Source organism: Pinus tabuliformis, chromosome 2_2 (genome assembly GCF_031772625.1).
Source record: "Pinus tabuliformis cultivar Carrire ecotype Pingquan chromosome 2_2, CPIR1, whole genome shotgun sequence".
Lineage (NCBI taxonomy): Eukaryota > Viridiplantae > Streptophyta > Pinopsida > Pinales > Pinaceae > Pinus > Pinus tabuliformis.
Genome location: NC_142300.1, coordinates 930,024,427 through 930,032,441, shown reverse-complemented (window position 1 = coordinate 930,032,441; position 8,015 = coordinate 930,024,427).

The window sequence follows — 8,015 nt, the reverse complement described above, 5'->3', positions numbered from 1 at the left end:
GTTTGTCAAAAGTGTCTAGAACAAGTTGATCTAAATCACGATGTATAGTATTCTTCTTTGATTCAATAAATTGAATAAAAATAGGGTCTATTACGGTATCATGGACTGGATTTTCAAATTTTGTACAAAACAAAGAATGCTCAAATGATAAATCAAATTGAAAATCCTCTAAGTTTGATAACTCTGCAGGAAGTGGATTTGCTTTGATTAGTTGACTAATGCTTTCTTGGCCTTCTACTTTATTGTTTTTTCTTAAGATTCTATCAGTATTATCAATAATTATAGTAGGGTTTGGATCAGGATGTGCCCTCGTATAGTATGTTCTTTTGGAAGCTAGAATTTAAATTTTTTTTTTTTTTTTAATGAAGCTTTTAGACAATCCTAAAATGGCCTTAAGGTGAAAATATGAGATTTAGGATTTCCTTTAAGGTTTATTAAACTGAGGACTGATTTCCCCAGTATGGTCGCCACTATGTTATCACTCCAAAATTTCCCTAGGGTTGTTATGTTGTGTTTAAAGAAATAATAGAGGTAACCACAAACCTACTTTTGAGATCAGGATCTAGCCTTCCTAATGCTCAGAGAGGGCTCTCTCTTAATAATTTAACTTTGTTGAATTAATTGATTTTAGGCTAGTTATTTAAGCTTGATTGGGTTTTGATTTGATTTGGTGGTGGAATCATTGATTTAGATGGATAGATGAATGTCTTTTTACCATTGGGCTATGGAGTCAAAATGTCAAGAAAACAAGACTGAATCAAGTTCTAAAGATAGTGTCCACAGGGCAAGGTAGCTGAGTAATTTCAGATCTTTTAGGCTAGATGGTGAAGTGGTTTTTAATCGGGATCAAGGAGCAGTTAAGGATTCCTCAAACCGGATAATGAGGGAAATGAAAGAGGTCAATCGAAACTAGGGAGAAATGAAGAATTCCCTACTCTAGATATCAGAAGAAAACATCAAAATGAATAACTGTTCAAGACAGAGTGTACTTAAACAAATTCTATAATAATATTCCAGTTATTACATCCAAATTTGAAAACATGTAAGTATGTGAAATACTTAAGAAAATAACAATTTAACAAATGAAAGATACTTCACTGAAGTGGCCCAACACATGAATCTTGTAATGCAATGCTTTTATTACTCAGTCCAGTCTATTGACTTGAAAATGTTACAATAAACCCTTAGGTTTCAGATCAATACAACCATAGAAAGGTTTAGAAATCCACCCTCAATACTTCAAATTGTGAAGTATTTATACAAAAACTATTACAAAATATCCTAAAACTGATTTAGGAATTATTCAAGGAAAATGAAATATCTTCATGCAAGAATATAGAGACAGCTATCTAACTAATGCAAGTTGTCCCTGTTTATTTGGCTTTGCTATTTGCTTTCATTGATATTTTTCTGCTTTATCTCTTTTGTTATTTTGCTTTATGTTGGCTATCCCTTTACTCTGCCTTTGACTTTTAAACTCTGTCTTTCATCTAATACTCTTTAACTTAACTGATCTATTACTCTTTACTATTTTACCTTGACTGCTCTATTTTCACTGTTTTACCTTTCATTTTCACAGTAAATCATTCAACTTTTCCTAAGACTCTGCATCTGGTAATTTAATCTTTACCATTATTCTGAAGATTTCATCAGCCTTTGTGTATTTTGAAAATGTAGGTTTGTTGATAAAGATATATTTTACCTCATGTTGGATGTAAAAGAGATTCTCAAAAATCTGATAAAGCACTTTTCCTGTTGGAATTCCTTTCATGGATGAATTGTTTGCTTGTTCCTTCACCACTTCTCTGATTTTTTAATCATAGTCTTCATGCTTCATCAATATCTCATTGATAACCAAAGGATTTGGCAGGCCTTTCTGCCTTAAAACATTAAATTTCACCATAAATATGGTTATTGCCAGCTCCATCGTTTGGCATTTCTCCTCAAGCTGTATCATTAGATTCCTTTTGGTGATTACTTTCTTTACTTCTAGAATTGTTTCAGTCCTGTCAGTTACTCCAAGCTCCTGTAATTCATACTTGTTTTTTGAATTAAGGAACTGGATTATTCTTGAGGCTTCTTCTGGCTTATTTCCAAGTTAGTCCTTAACTTTTTGAATAGCTTCAGTTGCTTCCTTGATTAAATCCTTTTGCTCAAAGATGACTTGGATGGATGGCCAAATATCATTAACAGAGTTAATGATATTGGCCCACAGCTACTGCTTTGCTTGGGCAAGTGGTTCTTTCAATGTCAATTCTTTCTCTAACTTCTGTATTCTCTCAGTCAATCTGTTTGACTTTTGTGTTTCATTTTTATGCATGATTTGTGCCAACTTCTTTTCATCTTCTAGACTTTTTATTTGATCTTTAAGTCTATTTATTTCATTTGTTTGGATGGACATATCCTGCATAGCTTTGATTAATTTACCTGCTTCATCACTAGGATGAGCTGCAACTGTAGATGATTTTGTAACTGATGTAGTTGTTGATGTAGTGGGAAGTGTTGTAGCTGTTGGAACTGTTGTGGCCGCTGAAGCTGCTAAAGTAGAAGGAACTGTTGTAGTAATTGTAGGAATAGCAGTGACAGGGATTGATTCCATGCTGGCCTTTTTCTCCTGCACTAACTTATCCATCTCATTTTCCATTTCTGTTAATTGAGTAGTTAACTGAAGAATGAAGTTCATCATCTCATCTTTTTGGTTTTGATTCTCTAGAACTTCCTTGGTCTGTGGATGTTCAATAGGAGGCAATTTTAGCTACTTCTTCAATGAAACAATGTCTGCATTCTTTTTCTTAATGAGTTTTGTTCCACCTTTGACATTCTTTGGATCATATCCCACTTCAATAACCAAATCTTCAAGGGATTTAATTCTATTATCTTTAGATTTTGAGGATGCCTTCTCCAGTTTAAACTGTTATTTGATGTTCTCTAGAGAATTTTGTAGTTTTTGTACACTCATAGCTTTGTCGGTCATAGTTGATTATAACATTTCTCCAACTTTCTTATGAAATTCTATTTGGTCTATAGGATGAACATATTTGGCAGGAATCTCATAATCTGTCCTTTTATAATCTGCTGATGACTAAGGATGTTGTACTGTGGGCTACAAAAAGACCATCTTCATTTTTCCTGTCTTATAATCAAATGCAAAAAGTAATCTGTTATGGCTGCCAAGAGTCTACTTCAAGTACTGTGAATATATTTCAGCTTTTATTTCTTCATTTTTGGCCTTAATATCTTTGTATCTCTCTTTGATGTCTATTTCTTTGTCCATTGGTTTACTCGAAGAAGAGTGTTGGGCATGGGATCCCCCCAAGGCAAGTTTTGGGGCTTAAAGCCCAAGTTTTGACTAAGTCCATTGTAAAGGCTCTGCAATCTGTGGGCGCAGAGCGCGAAGTTGTAATGGAGTTATAGGGTTGTCTGCCCTTACTTTTGTAATGTAATGTCGGTTTGAGAGATCTACCCATGGTCCGCGGACCATGGGATTATATAAATAGAGCGAGGCTCTAAGTGTAAAGAGATAACAATAGGGAGAAGAATAAATGAATATCTAATAAGGGAGCATTGAGTCTAAGTGTAGAGTCATGTCTTTGGGTCATAGAGTAGTAGAAGGCTCTACAGTTGAGTGCGCAGAGGCCTAGTAGTCTGCAGCTGAGTGCGCAGGGCAGGTTGAGTCTATAATCGTTGGAAGAATTAATAAAGAAAAGTTTTACCATATTTCTGTGCATCTTTTCCTGTTTTATGCATTAAAGTATATTGGGCATGAATTGCAAGTTTACTGGTTATTTACTGCACAAACTTATATGAATGTGTTGAATAACTGAATATAATATAAGGTATCTGTTTATGTGAAAATAACTAACTGTTATAAGAAGATAAGTAAGATCCGCAGGGTGACTTGGGGAAATAGTGCAGGTCGCTGCTCTAGCAGCGCAAAAGATCCTCAGCCCCTAGTCAGGGCTGCGTGAAGGCAAATATAACAGGGCGCAAAGGCCTCACAGGCCAGGAAAGTGCGCGAAGTAACCTATGCGAAGGTATTCACAATTGGACTAAATAAACCCCTCAGACATCTCAAGGGTGTGGAAAACTGGTTCCAGCATCCCCCCATACTGCTTTGAGTGAGACCTCAGCCCGCGCTCTGCAGACTATTGCCGAAAGGGCCAGTAGTACAGGGATTTGTTTGGCTAATTAACTCCGAACCTGGGTCAGGCCCCAACAAGCCAACAAATGGTTCTGTTGTTGGGACCAGAATCTGCATAGAGATGTCTGATGTCGTATCATTAGAATCCAACTAAGAAAGAAATTGAAGGTTGGTTGGACAGGAGAATTCACGAGTTCGTAGTGCAGGAGAACAAGAATCTGTGACTATCAAAAGAAGAGTGGTTAGACTGCTACTTATACACAGAGATCCATGAAATTTTCTTCGCATCTTTCACTACTGAGCTATACGAGTGGATCACGAAGCTAGCAGATAGCCAAGGAAGGTGCAAGCTCGACAATCCTACTTTGTGGACCCCAGAGTTGGTGCACAAATTGGAAGCATTGGAGGATAAGATCGCGCGCGCTATTGATCACTGGCTTGATCGAATTATAGGAGGATTCATTACTGAGTTCGCGGTAGATACTTCAGTCAGCTATAGCGAGGCAGAGCGATGCTTCCTCAAAGGATCACGAGGTAAGTACATTAAGTCTCTGAACACTTGGATTAAAATGCTACTGTGTGAAAAGTGGATTATGCAAATACATTAATGTTCAGGGCTATGCAAAGTGGGAGGATTTATAGAAACGAAGGTAGTGCGGAGCTAGAAACTAGCCCCTTGATTTCACCTCCACGAGGGGGCAATGAAGAGCTCATGAAGGTATCACCAAGAAGTGTGATCAATTTGATAAGGCAAAGGATTCTGCACATACCACCCCCACCCACACCACCACCAGCTTCACTGCCTTCACCCCCATCGTCGCCCTTACCACCACCACGAGTCAATATGGCAAGCGCGATAAAGTTTCCGGTGTTCAAGGGAGTAGGAAATGAAGATTCGAACCAGTTTTGGTTCATGATAAAAGCTATATGGGAAACGCAGGGAGTTATAGATGAAAATATAAAGAAGGCGACACTGGTCGGTGCTCTGTAGGATCACGCGATGACCTAGTATATTAAGCATTCTAATGACAACCCGAATGCGGGGATCACGGATATCCAAATTGCGCTGAATAGAGAATTTAGCAGGCCAAAGTCAGAGGCGCAGTCGATCATTGGGTTCAAGGAGATCACAATGCTACCTGGAAAGACTCCTTGGGAGTTAGATCAGAGACTAAAGTGCACAATTCGCGAAGCTAATATGACTTTGACGAATGGACAACACCGCGAATGGTTTGTAGCATCATTAACACTGCATTTGAGGAACGCGTTGTCACAACAAAGGTTAACAACTCAGGCAGAGGCCTTAGAGATCGCGATGAGGCTGCATGAGACCTCGATACAGGATCCTAACTTGGGAGTTTAGCAGATCCACACGCAGTTGAAAAACTTATGCCTTGAGATGCAGAGTCTGAAATAGGACAAGACACTTCGCCCGGAAGTGCCCAAAGAGGTATGGTGTGTTAAATGTAAGGGTCAGGGTCATGACAAGGACCACTGCCTAGTATTCACGAATTACCTAGTGGGAGGAGGACTGATGCTGTTAAGACTATAGGCACAAGCAGGAACTAGCGTGGTGCCTACTTTGTGGTGCGTGATTTGTCAAATAGGAGGAAAGCATGCTACGGAAAAATACCATTTGTTGCAGAAGTACACACAGAATTCGCAACTGTTGTTCTATAATTTTTGTAGATCAGTGGGACACGATGAGCGCACCTGTAGAAGCTATGAGCTGATGATGGATAGGACTCTTACCTACAGAGTTCAGGCCGAAACATTGCCCCTTGACCAGAATGCAGGAGTGGCATGAACTAGCTTTCAGGGGCACGGACGAGGCCAAGGCGAAGGAGGACCTGGAAGAGGTCGCGAACAACTGATATGTTACAATTACGGGGGGCCAGGACATTATGCCCATGATTCTACGAATCCAACGCGTCCATCATGTCTGTATTGTACCTTTTTTTATCATGAGATGGAGGATTGTCCCACACTAATAGCGAGGCTACGCAACAAGGGAGAGCTCCAACCTCCCTCGACTCAAAACCTACAGATGATGAGGTCTGAGCCGCACGAGGAAGACCCTAATGTGAACACTATGCTCCGAAGTGGAACTATGATAGGGGATGATAAAGACAAGTAGCCAGAAGATAGTAATTGGGTTTGCAAGGCTTCGACAAAAGAACCAGAGTTTGATTTGGAGCGCTCTAGGGAAACCTTCATGGAAGCTAGGAAGAGCTTCGCTAATGCCTCCACTTCAGGAAGAAAAGATAGACCGAAGCCAAAAATGGACCCATCAATGCTCACGACGTTCCTAGAAACATGCATGAAGCTACTGTGTGACAGTAAGGCTGTAAAGGGATTGCAGGAACTCATTAATAGATGCGTTGGGACCGCGCTAGGAGAACCGTGCATAGTCCAGAAGATTGGAAAGCATGCAACGAGGACGGGAAGAGAAATGAGGTTGACCGCGTAGATTGGAGAATATGAGATGGACCAAGTAATTCTGGACCTAGGGTCAGACACGAACATTTTACCGAAGCAGACATGGGAGCGCATGGGAAGGCCTATGCTGCAATGGTCTCCTATCCAGCTGCGAATGGCGAACTAGCAAAAGATCATACCTATGGGGAGATTGCAGGGAATCACCATGGATATTGAAGGGGCAAGCGCGCTAGCAGACTTTGAAGTGATAGAGATTGTTGATGACAACAATCCCTACCCTGCACTATTAGGAATTGATTGGGCCACTGACATGAATGGGGTGATAAATCTGAAGAAGCACAAGATGATTTTTGAGAAAAAGTCTCTGCGCATAGTCATACCTTTGGACCCTGCTGAGGGATCACGCTACACTAAGCCAGTACGCAACTATGAAAGCGACGACGACTTGGACTACATCTACAACATAACTGCGCAAGAGCAAGATTGGGTAAATCCCAGCGCAGATGGACAAATCTCATGGGAGCGCGAAAGCTCCTATACATCGGATTCTGATGAGGAAATAGAGCAATGGTAGAACCGGTTGCACGAGGTGACCACGCTGAACTGTAATATGATGACAAAATCGTTGCACTGTGTATCAATGGAAGTAAGGGATCTGCCTACTTATGATGGGTTAAGTGAGGTAGATGCTTTCCTGAACAGATTTGAAAGAGAGGTGTCGGAACAACAACATTTCGAGGCTTTGAAATGGTACTACGCGCTACGCCCATGAGGTGGTGGGGTACACACCAAGGAAGCTTTGAGGATTGGCGCAAATGCAGGAGGATGATGCGCATGCAGTTTGGGAAGCCTCAGATGCGTCTAAAAGAAAACTATAATGTACGGGATGGTCCGCGCGCGCATCTATCTAGGTGGGTACAGGCATATGGTAAACAACCTGCACGGATGCACATGGACTTCACGTTCGGGAACACGGTCAATAAGCATGTGTTGGCGAGGAAATTGCGTAAACGGTCCCTCCAGTTGGGACGACGAAGTGTGGAAAGAACGAGTGTGCAGAAGGTTACCCATGCAGAAGCCTTTAACGAAGTGTGCGAAGCACTGAACAAGGTATATGATGCGCAACGGAGTGATTGGGACCTATGCGTACCAGTAGTTCTGTGGGCTTATAGGACAACGTGCAAGAAACTGATGGAACATACACCTTTCTAGCTAGCCTATGGAGCAAACGTTGTAGTCCCAATAGAGTATAATATGCCTAGTCCACGCATAGTAGTGTTGGTAGATATGACGTTTCACGAAGCCTTGGAAGAAGGGATAGCGCAGCTGAATGAAGAAGAATGCTTGGGACCTGAGGAAGAAATCTGACAGGGTGATCTTAGGCTCCAAGAACTCATGAAAGAAAGAGTGCGGTTAAGGGAGAAAAGCACTCTGG